Raw genomic sequence first — 10,443 nt, 5'->3', positions numbered from 1 at the left:
GTATAAGAGTTCCAGTGCTCTAGTTCTTCCCCAGCATTTGGTGGTGAGTCCTTTTATATTGTAGCCATTCTGATAAGTAAGCGTGATATCTCATTGTGGATTTAAATTGCATTTCCTACTGAAATTGTTTATATGCTTACAGGTTAAGAACATTATAATCTTTTGTTCATTTTTCTATAGTTTTTTATATCCTTTTTAAAATTAATGTGTAGGAGTTGTTTATATATCTGAGGTTTGTCAAATCGGTGGTCAGATATAAATATATTGTAACCATCTCTTCCCACTCTGGGGCTTGACTTTTTACTCTATAGTGGTATCTTTGATGAACAAAATCCAATTTATCATTTTTTTAAAGATTTATATATTTATTTATTTATTTATTTATCTTTGGCTGCTTTGGGTCTTTGTTGTGACGTGCGGGCTTCTCATTGTGGTGGCTTCCCTTGTTGCAGAGCACGGGCTCTAGGCACATGGGCTTCAGTAGTTGCAGCACGCAGTCTCAGTAGTTGTGGCTCGCGGGCTCTAGAGCACAGGCTTAGTAGTTGTGGCGCACAGGCTTTGTTGCTCAGCAGCATGTGGGATCTTCCCGGACCAGGGATTGAACCCGTGTCCCCTGCATTGGCAGGCGGATTCTTAACCACTGTGCCACCAGGGAAGTCCCTATCATTTTTTTTCTTTATGGTTAGCACACTCTTTGAGTCCTTTTTTTTTTTTTTTTTTTGCAGTACGCGGGCCTCTCACTGTTGTGGCCTCTCCCTTTGCGCGGAGCACAGACTCCGGATGCGCAGGCTCAGCTGCCATGGCTCACGGGCCCAGCCGCTCTGCGGCATGTGGGATCTTCCTGGACCGGGGCACGAACCCTTGTCCCCTGCATCGGCAGGCGGACTTTCAACCACTGCGCCACCAGGGAAGCCCGAGTCCTGTTTTTAAAACTCTTTGCCAGTTCCAAATGCATAAATATATTACTCTATGATTTCTTCTTGGAGATTTATTATTTAACCCTTTATATTTAGATATAATCCACCTGCAATTGCTTTTTGTGTATGGTGTGAGGCAAGGACAAAAACTCATTTTTTCATACAGATATCAAGTTGTCCCAGCACTATTTATTTAGATGACATCATTTCACTACTGTACTATAGTTTCATCTTTGTCACAAATGAGGTAAATATGTATATAAATATATATAAATATATATATATATACATATATAGGTTTGTTTCTGGACTTTCTATTCTCTTTCCTTTTTCTATTTTTCTCTCCTTGGGCCCATTATGTTCATTACTGTAACAATATAACAATATATATATTGTTATATATAACAATATAACAAGATATCTGGTAGTGTAAGTCCCTAAGCCTTGTTCTTCAAGGTTCTATTAACTGCTCTTGGTCTTTTGCGTTTCCAGATAAATCTTAGAATCAACTTGTCTATTTCTACAGGGAGAATAAAAACAACAGCTGGGATTGTTATTGGAATTGGATTAAGTCAGTTTGGCGGAAAATTGATGTCTGTGGTGGCTTTATAATGTGTAAATTTAGGTAAGCAAAACTACATGCCCCAGAATTCCCTTCCCTGATTGCTTTTTGGTTAGAGTGAGCATGGGAGATTTTTTTTTGCCTGAGATTTGGAGGACAGAAGTGAAGCAGCAGTCATGATTTTCATGTTCAGAATTCCAGAGCAGGCATCGTTAGAGCTCATGAACAGTGCCACTTATCTTTTGGCTCACTTTGCTGGTATAGGAACAGCAGTCAGGCCTATAATTGCTCCAGCTTCCTCTGAATCCTCTTACAGCTTCTCTGACTCCTTGCTAGTGGGCACCAGTAGCTCCTGCAGGACACCCACATCACCAAGATTGGAGGCAGTGAGAGCTGAGCTCACTCATGTGTTCTCATGTGTTCCAGCTTTTCTTTGCTCTACCCACTTTATATCCATCCTCCTTTCTCAGCTGCCTGCCATACAGATTTCAAGCTCCAGCATGAGACACAAAGACAACAGCTTTACAGAGACTCTTTGACCAACTCCCACACTGTGTAAGGTCAAATTCTTATCACAAATCTCATATATATATATTATACATATATATACAGGTATGTATATATATTATATGTATATATAATATGTGTGCATTTATTTATGTATCCTGTCTTAGTGATTCTGCTTTTCTGGTTGATCCCTGATTGATACAGCATTTTTACAGATTGGGTCTTCCAATTCATGAACATGATATAGACTTCTATTAATTTGATCATTTTAAATTTCTTTCAGTAATGATTTGTAGTTTTTTGATATGGTGGTCTTGCCCATATTTCATCATATTTATTGCCAGATATCTGATGTGTTTTTTTATGCAATTATAGATTTTATCTTTTAAAATTTTATTTGCTGTAGTTTGTGACTGGTATATAAAAACACAAACTGACTTTTACATTTTGATCATGCATCCTGCAACCTTGCTTAAATTCAGTTATTTGTTTTAATAGTTCATGAACTCTTTTGGATTTTCTACACACATAATCATATCATCGGAGATTAATGTGTTTCCTTCTTCCTTTTCTTGACTCTTTTGGACTGGCTCAGACCTCCAGTACAATGTTGAGTGATAAAAGGTAAGCTTGTCTCATTGCCCATATCAAGGGGGTGTTTTCAAATACTCACTCTTAAGGATTATGTTTTCTCTAGGTATTTTTGTAGATATTCTTTTTTTTCTTTTAATATTTGCTTATTTGGCTGTGCTGTGTCTTAGTTGCAGCACGCAGGATCTTCATTGCTGCATGTGGGATCTTTAGTTGTGGCATGTGGGATCTTGTTCCCTGTCCAGGGATCAAACCCAAGCTCCCTGTATTGGGAGCGTGGAGTTTTAACCACTGGACCACCAGGGAAGCCCCTTAGATATTCTTTATCAGATAAAATAAATTTCTTCTATTCTATTTGCTAAGAGTTTTTTTTTAACTTTTTATTTTATATTGGAGTATAGCTGATTAACAATGTTGTGATAGTTTCAGGTGCAGAGCAAAGAAACTATTTGCTAAGAGTTTTTAATCACGAATGATTATTGCATGATCAAATGCTTTTTCTGTATCTACTGACACCATCATGTGAGTTTCCTCTTTTTTCTGTTAATATGGTGACTTACACTGATTAATTTTCATTCAAAGCCAATTTGGTCATGATATATCATCCTTTTTATATATCGATGGGTTCAATGTGCTAGTATTTTGTTTAGGATATTTATATATCTGTTCTTGAAAGAGATTGGACTCTAATTTTCATTTCTTAAATGTCCTTTTCAAGCTTCAGTACCAAAAGTTATGCTAGCCTCTTAACATAAGTTAGAAGTGTTCCATCTTTTTCCCTTCTCTGGAGGGGATGTATAAAATTAATATTTCTTCCTTAAATATTTGGAAGAATCCCATAAGGCCATGTGGGCCTGAAGATTTCTTTATTGGAAACTTTTTAAATTACAGAATCAACCTATTTAGATACGAGACTATACAACATGGGTTGTATATATCAGTTATTATATTTTTAATGTCTGTAAGATCTGTAGGAGTTTCTTTTTATTCCTGATATTGGAATTTTGTGCTTTCTCTCTTTTTTCCTTGACTTATCTTGATAAGTCTGCCAAATTTATTAGTCTGTTCAAAGATGTAATTTTTTGTTCTGTTTGTTTTCTCTATTGTGCATTTGTTATATATTTAATTATTTCTGCTCTTATCTTTATTTACTTTCTACTTTTGTAGATTTATCGATATTTTGCTGCTGTTTTCTAATTTATCAAGGTAAATATTTAGATTCTTTATTTTCAGTCTTCCTTCTTTTCTGATTATGCATTTAAAGCTATATATTTCCCTATAAACACAGCATTAGTAGCAGCTATGGGTATTAATATGTTATATTTTCATTATCAGTCAATTCAAAATACTTTCTAGTTTCCATCATGATTTTTTGAGCCATGACTTATTTAAAATTATATTGCTTAATTTCTTTAAAGTTGAGGGTTTTCTAGTTACCAGTTTTTGATTTCTAACTGAATTCACTATGGTCAAAGAACACTTTCTGTATTATTGCAAACCTTTGAAATTTTTATGACACATGCTTTATGATCCAGCATATGGTCAATTTTGATAAATGTTCCACATGCATTTGAAATGAATGTGTATTATGTTGTTGTGTGTAGTGTTCTATGTAGGTCAGTTGTTTTGTTAATCATGTTGTTCAAATCTTTATACTTACTCATATTTTGTCTGCTTGTTCTAACAGGTGTTGAGAGATCCACGTTAAAGTGTTTCACTGTGACTGTGGATTTCCCTATTTCGTCTTTTAGTTCTGTCAAATTTTTGCTTCATGTACTTTGAAGCTGTCTTATTGAGTGTATATAAATCTAAAATTGTTACATCTTCCTGAAGGATTCATGTCTTTAAAATTATTAAATGTTTCTCTTTACTCCTAGTAATATTTCTTGCTGTAACATGTTCTTGTCTAATATTGATATAGCTACATCCGTTTTTATTTCATTAATTCTTTTAGATTCACATTTTCTGTGTTCTTATATCAAGGTATGTTTCTTGTAAGCAGCATATAATAGGATTCTGTTTTCTAACCAATATGACAATCTTTTCATTGAAATATTTAGTTCATTTACATTTAATGTAACTAAATGTACACTTAATGTAATGTAATGATTAATGCATAATATTATAATATGTTTACTATCTTATTACTTGTTTTACATCTCACCCAGATGGTTTTTATCTTTCATTTCTTATCTTCTTTTGGTTTAGTTAAATACTGCTACATTATTATTATTAAATAATGCTATATTTTCCATCTATTGTTTATTTATACTTTTTAAGCTATTCTTTTAGTGGTTAGCCTAAATACTATAATTTATTACCACATGTACTAATTTCCTAAGGCTGCCATAACTAAGTACTACAAGCTAGATGGCTTAAAACAACAGAAATGTATTCTGTCATAGTTCTGGAGGCTAGAAGTCCAAAACTCAAGGTGAGAAGCGTTGGTTCTTTCTGAGGGCTCTGAGAGAGAACTATTCCATGCCTCTCTTCTAGATTCTGGTGATAGCCAGCAATCTTTGGCATTCTTTGGTTTGTAGATGCATCGTTCCAATCTCTGCCTACATCTTCGTATGACATTCTTCCTATGTCTCTGTGTCGTCACGTGGCTGTTTTCTTATAAGAACACCATACTGGAGTATGACCTTATCTCTACTTCACTAATAATTCTCCAGTGACCCTATTTTCAAATAAGATCATTCTGAGTATCTGGGGTCAGCATTTCACATATTTTTTTGGAGGAACACAATTTAACCCACCACACAGTCTAAAATTAATTATTACTTTTATTACTTCCCTGACAATGCTAAGACTTTAGAACAGTTTAATTCCATTTACCATTTCCTGCCTGCTGTGTTATTGTTATCGTGGATTTAATTCCACATATTTTAAAATTACAAAGAACATTACTGTTGTTTTATACACTCAGAATCCATTCATGTTTATCTATATATTTATTCATATATTTAGCTTTTTCACTACCCTTCACTTTTTTTCCACATTTTCTTTTTCTATCTTGGAGCATTTGCTTTCTCTTTTTCTCCTAGTCTGCTGGGACTCCAGTTACGTATATGTTAGACCTGTTTGCTATGTCCTATCTGTCACTGGTGAAATTCTCTTTTTCTTAATCTAGTTCTTCCTTCTTTTTCTCTATTTTCTTAATCTAGTTCTTTCTTCTTTTTCCTCTATTTTCTCTATTTTCTTTATTTACCATGATTATATTAAAAATTTTATGGATATCTATAATTCTGAATCACCTGTCTGGTTTTTCCCTCATGTTTTTTGTTATTGTGTCCTATTTCTTGGCATGCCTAGTACTCTTTAGTTGACAGTCAGATATTGTGTTGAAAAGTTGTAGAAATTCTGGATGAGGAGGGAATCTCTAGAGAGGATTCACCATTTCATCTGCTAGGCAGGTAGAGTTAGGGCTGGTCACCTTAATCCAATCACAGACTGAGCTAAGTCAAGGTTATGCTGCAGTTTTACTAAAGCTTTTTCTACCTCTTCATCACTCCCACCCTAGAGCATAGCCTGCAAAGTTCCAACTAAAAGCCTGACTAGTTCCCCAGGGCCTTTCTCCCATGGCTTGTCTTGAACTCTAATCCTTGACTGGTAAGTAGCCTGGGACAGCCAGAAACCCCACTCTGCTTTTCAGAAACTTTCTGCCTCCTATATTATACAGCTTCAGAGTTCAGCAAAATGCTTTTAAAAAAAAAAAACCTGACCAGTTGAGTTCATTTTTCTACCCCTCCAGGCTCTAATTTGTGTTGCTTTAGACCCACAGGATTACCAGATGCTCTGATGGTTTTTCTGCCTTCCAGCAGCTGTCCTTTGCCCAAGACTTTTATTGCATGTTCAGCCACATTCCTTGAGCCCAGAATTGTGAAATACCCTTTGGAAAAACGTCTGCAGAATGTTAGTTCAGCTCTCCGTCGTTTTCTCCTCTCCAGAATCTTGACCTCTCAAGTTCTAAGTTGTTTATCAGCTTTCCAATACCCATAAAGAAATTTTATTTGTTTTTGTTGTTGTTTTATCCAACTTCTCTCTAGTTATTCTGAAAGGATGCATTTTTCTGACATAAGTTACTCTACCATGCTAAAAGTAGAAGTCCCAACCACAGAGTTTTAGAGCTTCCCCTTCAGTGAAGCTATTGATTTTGCTTAAGGAAGTTAGATTGCTGAATAAGAGAATTTCTCTCTCTTTTTTTTAATCAAGTATATTATGATCTCTAAATACTAACTGTATAGTAATTAGTGTGCCTTTTGACAAAATGTGAATTTAAATTAATTAAGAGAACTTGCCATTTGACTATTTTGTCAAGAAACAAATGAGAAAAATAAATATACACAATAAAAACAAACATGCAATTAATAAAGGACATTGAAAATAAATTTTGTTCAGGATTGAAGCAAAAAGAGAATGTGGTAAGGTTTTCATAGGAATAGAAATGCTCTTATTAAGTAAATATATGCTGCACTAACCTAATAAAGTAATTTGCAATTTTAAAAAATAGAAGCAAAATGTTAATTTTATTTCATTTATTTCATATTGGTATAGATAAACTAAAATATTTACAAAATAAAAATAGAATCCTTTCAAAAAGTGTTATACCTTAGTAAACTATTAGCAGAGCCTTCTTTTTTACCTCAGGTGTATAGAATTGAATTGATAATATTAATTTCATGGCAAGCTATCATTATCCATTCAAGTTAAGACCCATTAACATTTTTAAAAATGTAGCATTTATTGTCTTTTTTCTTTATTTCTGTCCCCAGTCTCCAATTCCATGTTCTTTCTACATCCCATCATAAGGTCTCTTTATTATGTATTATATAATGTATGTCCTTCCAATCTACCTTTCAATACATGTATTTGTCCTTGAAAATATGTGGTATTATTTTGTGTATTTCTTAATTTACATACATGAAACTATTCTATCAATTGCATTCTTTTTCAATTTTTGTACAATCTTGTTTATGAGGTCTTATTTATGTTGCTGTATGAAAATCCAGTTCATTTCTTCTGATCATTGCATCATATTCAATCATATGCTTATATATTTTCCTTATCCATTCCTTTATTAAGGACATGTAAGTTGTCTCCAACTCTTGACTACCATAAGCAACTGCAATGAACATCCTGTGCATGTCTACTTGTGCATCAGGTAAAAACTCTTGAGAGGAATTGCTACATCATAGCATGTACACATAAATTTTATTAAACATTGAGAGACTGCTCTCCAGAATGGCAGCACTATATCATTCAACCATAAATGGTTTCCCAGTTTCCCCACCCTCTCCTAATATTATCTAATGATCTAATGAGTATAAGGTAGTCTCTCATCTTAATTCACATTGGAAATATGTCAGTCTTTCCCCCAATTAATCAATAAAAGCAATTCTAATTAGAATTCCATAATTTTTGAGGTACTCAAATTTTTTCTAATATTTATGTAGAAAAATAAATTCCACAAATAGAAAAGTCAATTTTATAAAAGAAGAGCAAAGAGGAGGAAAGCTAACCTACAAGATATGAAAGTATATTACAGAGTTATAATAATAAAAACATATGCTTCTATTGCAGGAACAGGCAAATAGACCATTGAAACAGAATTGAAATTCAAAAACAGAACATGGATATATGGGAATTTTTTAAATAATAAGAACAGCAACAATAATAATGTGGAAGACAATATTGTCACAATTCTTCCTTTCTTTCTGGCCCCTGCCCTAATTTCACTATGGACAGATATCCTTACCCCACTGTTTTGGGGCTTGGCCATAGGACTTGCTTTGGTCAATGGAATGTGAATGAATGTGACATGAGCAGAGGCTTTACATGTGTTTCGTGGCTTGTCTTCTCTTGCATATCTGCCACCTGCCATGAAACACACACACACACACACACACACACACACACGATACACATATCACAGAAAGAGGTAATACAAGTAGCAATAGCCAATACTTACTGTAGACTTTTTATCCCAGGTACTATCCTAAGTACTTTAATTGTAATAACACAATTAATCTGCCCAGTCACCTCATGGGGTAAGTAATGTAATTATCATCATTTTACAGATGAGGCAACTGAAACATAGAACTTGCACAAGATTATAGAATGAAATAGGAATTCTAGGTAATACCATAATGCAGTGGGGAAAATGGATTATTTAATGGATGCTGTAAGGAAAATAGTTTATCCTACTAATTTTGATAATAATTTCACATCATTTTTGGGGGGTGTTTTTTGGCGGCATTGGGTCTTCGTTGCTGCGTGCAGGCTTTCTCTAGTTGCAACGAGTGGGGGCTACTCTTCATTGCGGTGCACAGACCTCTCATTGCGGTGGCTTCTCTTGTTGTGGAGCATGGGCTCTAGGCACGTGGGCTTCTCATTGTGGTGGCTTCTCTTGTTGCGGCACGCAGGCTCCAGGACGTGCGGGCTTCAGTAGTTGTGGCCTGCGGGCTCAGTAGCTGTGGCTTGTGGGCTCTAGAGCACAGGCTCAGTAGTTGTGGTGGACGGGTTTAGTTGCTCCGTGGCATGTGGGATCTTCCCGGACCAGAGCTCGAACCCATGTCTCCTGCATTGGCAGGCGGACTCTTAACCACTGTGCCACCAGGGAAACCCCCACGTCAATTTAAAAAGGTAAATTTGATATGGATCAAAGGCCTAAGTGTGAAATGCTAAGAGAATGAAGGCGTATATCTCTATGATCTTTAAGAATGGAAAAACTTGTTTAAAAAGACCCAAAAAGCACAAATCTTAAGGTAAAAATTAAAGGATCTGACTACGTTAAATTAAAGGATTTTTTTTTCAACAAAGAAAACCATAGAGAAAGTTAAACAGCCAGGGATTGCATTTGCAGAAGATATTTGTAATGTTGACAACAGGTTTTAATCAACTAGGCCAGTGGTCAGCAAGCCTTTCCTGTGAAAATCCAGATACTCAATATTTTAGGCTTTGGGAACCAGACTGTCTGTTGCAACTACTCAATTCTGCTGTTATAGCACAAAAGCAACCATGGACAAGACGTAAATGAGTGGGCATGACGGTGCCCCAGTAAAAACTGAATAAGTTCCATATGTTATCAACAGTGCAAGAGGGTTCTGATTTCTCCATATCATCCCCACATCTGACTTCCTATTTTTGTCATTCTGATGGATATAAAGTGATAAGTCTTCGTTGTTTTAAATTTTCTAGTAACCACATTTAAAAAGTTAAAAGGAACAAGGGGAATTAATCTTAATAATACATGTTATTTAACCTAATATATCCAAAATATTTTCATTTTAACACGTAATACTAATGAGATATATTTATGTATGTGTATTTTAGGCTCATGGCACAGAACTAGCTAGGGCAACCTTAGAAGAAACTCATTGGAAAGTCAGAACTTCTGTTCCCCTGGATCCCTGAATGACCATGTGGAAAAAAACCTTCCCTCCCCACAGCCCAATCACATAGACTTTATGGTGTAAGAAATAAATTTCTATTGTATTAAGCCACCGAAACTTTGGTAGTTTTGTATTACCTTAATTAATACAGAAATTAGAACCTTGAAGTTGAGTGCTGTAAAAGAAAATCTAAATCGTGTGGCATTGGCTTAATGGTGGATAGGCAGTGAGGAAAATATTATGATTTGGGGGGATAGTGTTGGAAATGGATATAGAGACCCATATATGCAATGGCAAAATATATGGTAAACTGTTATCAGAGATAACTTGAAAGACAGACCAGGTATTTACCAGGTCCATAGCTTAGGGGAAGACATTGGGAAAACAAAAAGTTAACTGTGTGTTATGGTTGTTACTGATTGTATTTAGCAAGATATTAGAAAACAAGATAATCTCAGGTAAGAATTAGCTA

General features: G+C 35.0%; 1 long non-coding RNA gene across 1 annotated transcript; it reads left to right on the top strand.

The window, feature by feature from the left end:
- Window positions 1–1,641: 1,641 nt before the first annotated feature.
- Window positions 1,642–6,937, top strand: LOC132593630 (uncharacterized). The gene is made up of 4 exons (XR_009559356.1): window positions 1,642–2,034; window positions 2,582–2,610; window positions 3,745–3,783; window positions 6,354–6,937. It is a non-coding gene; the product is annotated as an uncharacterized lncRNA (long non-coding RNA).
- The last annotated feature ends 3,506 nt before the right edge of the window (window positions 6,938–10,443 follow it).

Source organism: Globicephala melas, chromosome 16 (assembly GCF_963455315.2).
Source record: "Globicephala melas chromosome 16, mGloMel1.2, whole genome shotgun sequence".
NCBI lineage: Eukaryota > Metazoa > Chordata > Mammalia > Artiodactyla > Delphinidae > Globicephala > Globicephala melas.
This window is presented reverse-complemented; position numbering and strand designations above follow the sequence as displayed.